General features: G+C 52.9%; 1 non-coding gene across 1 annotated transcript; it reads right to left on the bottom strand.

The window, feature by feature from the left end:
• Positions 1-2,499: 2,499 nt before the first annotated feature.
• On the bottom strand, positions 2,500-2,573 carry TRNAN-GUU (transfer RNA asparagine (anticodon GUU)). The gene has a single exon. It is a non-coding gene; the product is annotated as a tRNA-Asn (tRNA).
• Positions 2,574-4,652: the final 2,079 nt, after the last annotated feature.

Below are 4,652 nucleotides of genomic sequence, written 5' to 3'. Positions count from 1 at the left end.
CCACCAGGCGGGCTCGAATCTCCAACCTTTCAGTCAACAGCAGATCGCGCTAGCCATTTGCGCCACAGAGACAGTCGTGCTCCACTCTCACCACCATCAGAACATATCTTCAAAGCTATCAGCGAAAAGAAAAAAAAGCGACACACCGTCCGCGGGTGGGCTAGAACCTCCAACCTTTCGGCTAACAGCCGATCGCACTAGCCGATTGCGCCACGGAGACAGTCGTGCTCCACTTTCACCACCATCAGAACATATCTTCAAAGCTATCACCGCAAAGAAAAAAAAGCGACACACTGTCTCCGGGTGGGCTCTAACCTCCAACCTTTCGGTTAACAGCTGATCGCGCTCGCCAATTGCGGCACGGAGACAGTGAGGCTCCACTTTCACCACCGTCAGAACATTTCTTCAGAGCTATCAGCCCAAAAAAAAGCGCCGCACTACCACCAGGTGGGCTCGAACCTCCAACCTTTCGGTTAACAGCTGATCGCGCTAGCCAATGGCTCCACAGAGACAGTCGTGCTCCACTCTCACCACCATCAGAACATATCTTCAAAGCTATCAGCGAAAAGAAAAAAAAGCGACACACCGTCCCCGGGTGGGCTGAAACCTCCAACCTCTCGGTTAACAGCCGATCGCGCTAGCCAATCGCGCCACGGAGACAGTCCTGCTATACTCTCACCACCATCAGAACATATCTTCAAAGCTATCAGTCCAAAGAAAAAAGCGCCGCACCACTCCGGGTGGGCTCGAACCTCCAACCTTTCGTATAAGAGCCGATAGCGCTAGCCAATGGCGCCACGGAGACAGTCGGGCTCCACTCTCACCACCGTCAGAACATTTCTTCGGAGCTATCAGCCCAAAGAAAAAAAAGCGCCGCACCACCACCGGGTGGGCTCGAACCTCCAACCTTTCGGTTAACAGCCGATCGCGCTAGCCAATGGCGCCACGGAGACAGCCGTGCTCCACGCTCACCACCGTCAGAACATTTCTTCAGAGCTACCAGCTCAAAGAAAAAAAAGCGCCGCACCACCACCTGGTGGGCTAGAACCTCCAACCTTTACGTTAACAGCGGATCGCGCTACCCAATTGGGCCACAGAGACAGTCGTGCTCCACTCTCAACACCATTAGAACATATCTTCAAAGCTATCAGCGCAAAGAAAAAAGCAACACACCACTCCCGGGAGGGCTCAAACCTCCAATTTTTCGGTTAACAGCCGAACGTGCTGGCCAATTGCGCCACGGAGACAGTCTTGCTCATATCTCACCACCATGAGAACATGTCTCTAAAGTTATCAGCGCAAAGAAAAAAGCAACACACCACTCCCAAGAGGCCTCGAACCTCCAACCTTTCGCTTAGCAGCCGATCGCGCCAGCAAATTGCGCCACGGAGGCAGTCCTGCTATACTCTCACCACCATCAGAACATATCTTCAAAGCTATCAGCCCAAAGAAAAAAAAACTGCCGCACCACCACCGGGTGAGCTCGAACTTCCAACTTTTCGGTTAACTGCAAATCGCGCTAGCCAACTGCGCCACGGAGACAGTCGTGCTCCACTCTCACCACCACCAGGACATTTCTTCAGAGCTATCAGCCCAAAGAAAAAGAAGCGCCGCACCACCACCAGGTGGGCTCGAACCTCCAACCTTTCAGTCAACAGCAGATCGCGCTAGCCGATTGCGCCACTGAGACACTCGTGCTCCACTCTCACCACCATCAGAACATATCTTCAAAGCTATCAGCGAAAAGAAAAAAAAAAGCGACACATCGTCCCCGGGTGGGCTCGAAACTCCAACCTTTCGGTTAACAGCCGATCGCGCTAGCCAATTGCGCCACGGAGACAGTCCTGCTCCACTCTCACCACCATCAGAACATATCTTCAAAGCTATCAGCTCAAAGAAAAAAAGCGCCCCGCCACAACCGGGTGGGCTCGAAACTCCAAGCTTTCGGTTAACAGCCGATCGCGCTAGCCAATTGCGCCACGGAGACAGTGAGGCTCCACTTGCACCACCATCAGAACATATCTTCAAAGCTATCAGCCCAAAAAAAAAGCGGCGAACCACCCCCGGGTGGGCTCAAACCTCCATACTTTCTGTTAACAGCCGATCGCGCTATTCAATTGCGCCACGGAGACAGTGAGGCTCCACTTTCACCACCAGCAGAACATATCTTCAAAGCTATCAGCGCAAAAAAAAGCGACACACCGTCCCCGGGTGTGCTCGAACCTTTAACCTTTCGGTTAACGGCCGAACGCGCTAGCCAATTGCGCCACGGAGACTGTCCTGCTCCACTCTCACCACCGTCAGAACATTTCTTCGGAGCTATCAGCCCAAAGAAAAAAAAAGCGCCGCACCACCACCGGGTGGGCTCGAACCTCCAACCTTTCGGTTAACAGCCGATCGCGCTAGCCAATGGCGCCACAGAGACAGTCGTGCTCCACTCTCACCACCATCAGAACATATCTTCAAAGCTATCAGCGAAAAGAAAAAAAAGCGACACACCGTCCCCGGGTGGGCTCAAACCTCCAACCTCTCGGTTAACAGCCGATCGCGCTAGCCAATTGCGCCACGGAGACAGTCCTGCTATACTCTCACCACCATCAGAACATATCTTCAAAGCTATCAGCCCAAAGAAAAAAAAGCGCCACACCACCCCCGGCCGGGCTCGAACCTCCATCCTTTCTGTTAACAGCCGATCGCGATAGCCAATTGCGTCACGGAGACAGTCGTGCTCCACTCTCACCACCATTAGAACATATCTTCAAAGCAATCAGCGCAAAGAAAAAAGAAGCGACACACCGTCCCCGGGTGGGCTCGAAACTCCAACTTTTCGGTTAACAGCCGATCGCGCTAGCCAATTGCGCCACGGAGACAGTCCTGCTCTACTCTCACCACCATCAGAACATATCTTCAAAGCTATCAGCTCAAAGAAAAAAAAGCGCCGCACCACTACCGGGTGGGCTCGAAACTCCAAGCTTTCAGTTAACAGCCGATCGCGCTAGCCAATTGCGCCACGGAGTTAGTCCTGCTCCACTCTAGCCACCATCAGAACATATCTTTAAAGCTATCAGCCCAAAGAAAAAAAAGCAACACACCACTCCCGGGAGGGCTCGAACCTCCAACCTTTCGGTTAACAGCCGATAGCGCTAGCCAATTGCGCCACAGAGACAGTCGTGCTCCACTCTCACCACCATCAGAACATTTCTTCGGAGCTATCAGCCCAAAGAAAAATAAGCGCCGCACCACCACCGGGTGGGCTCGAACCTCCAACCTTTCGGTTAACAGTCGATCGCGCTAGCCAATTGCGCCACGGAGACAGTCCTGCTACACTCTCACCACCATCAGAACATATCTTCAAAGCTTTCAGCCCAAAGAAAAAAAGTGCCGCACCACCCCCGGGTGGGCTCGAACTTCCAACCTTTCGGCTAACAGCCGATCGCGCTAGCCATTTGCGCCACGGAGACAGTCGTGCTCCACTTTCACCACCATCAGAACATATCTTCAAAGCTATCAGCCCAAAGAAAAAAAGCGCCGCACCACCCCCGGGTGGGCTCCAACCTCCAACCTTTCGGGTAACAGCCGATCGCTCTAGCCAATTGCGCCACGGAGACATTCATGCTCCACTCTCTCCACCATCAGAACATATCTTCAAAGCTATCAGCCCAAAGAAAAAAAAAGCGCCGCACTACCACCAGGTGGGCTGTAACCTCCAACCTTTCGGTTAACAGCCGATCGCGCTCGCCAATTGCGCCATGGAGACAGTCGTGCTCCACTCTCACCAACATCAGAACATAACTTCAAAGCTATCAGCCCAAAGAAAAAAAAGCGCCGCACCACCCCCGGCCGGGCTCGAACCTCCATCCTTTCTGTTAAAAGCCGATCGCGATAGCCAATTGCGTCACGGAGACAGTCCTGCTCTACTCTCACCACCATCAGAACATATCTTCAAAGCTATCAGCCCAAAGAAAAAAAGCGCCGCACCACCACCGGGTGGGCTCGAACCTCAAACCTTTTGGTTAACAGTCGATCGCGCTAGCCAATTGCGCCACGGAGACAGTCCTGCTTCACTCTCACCACCATTAGAACATATCTTCAAAGCAATCAGCGCAAAGAAAAAAGAAGCGACACACCGTCCCCGGGTGGGCTCAAAACTCCAACTTTTCGGTTAACAGCCGATCGCGCTAGCCAATTGCGCCACGTAGACAGTCTTGCTCCACTCTCACCACCATCAGAACATATCTTCAAAGCTATCAGCTCAAAGAAAAAAAAAGCGCCGCGCCACTACCGGGTGGGCTCGAAACTCCAAGCTTTCGGTTAACAGCCGATCGCGCTAGCCAATTGCGCCACGGAGACAGTCCTGCTCTACTCTCACCACCATCAGAACATATCTTCAAAGCTATCAGCCCAAAGAAAAAAAGCGCCGCACCACCACCGGGTGGGCTCGAACCTCAAAACTTTTGGTTAACAGTCGATCGCGCTAGCCAATTGCGCCACGGAGACAGTCCTGCTTCACTCTCACCACCATCAGAACATATCTTCAAAGCTATCAGCCCATAGAAAAATAAGCCCACACCACCACCGGGTGGGCTCGAACCTCCAACCTTTCGGTCAACAGCAAATCGCGCTAGCCAATTGCGCCACGGACACAGTCGTGC

This window comes from Rhipicephalus microplus, unplaced genomic scaffold, assembly GCF_043290135.1.
Source record: "Rhipicephalus microplus isolate Deutch F79 unplaced genomic scaffold, USDA_Rmic scaffold_53, whole genome shotgun sequence".
Classification (NCBI taxonomy): domain Eukaryota; kingdom Metazoa; phylum Arthropoda; class Arachnida; order Ixodida; family Ixodidae; genus Rhipicephalus; species Rhipicephalus microplus.
The sequence above is the reverse complement of the archived record's forward strand: the minus strand, read 5'-3'. Positions and strand labels throughout refer to the sequence as shown.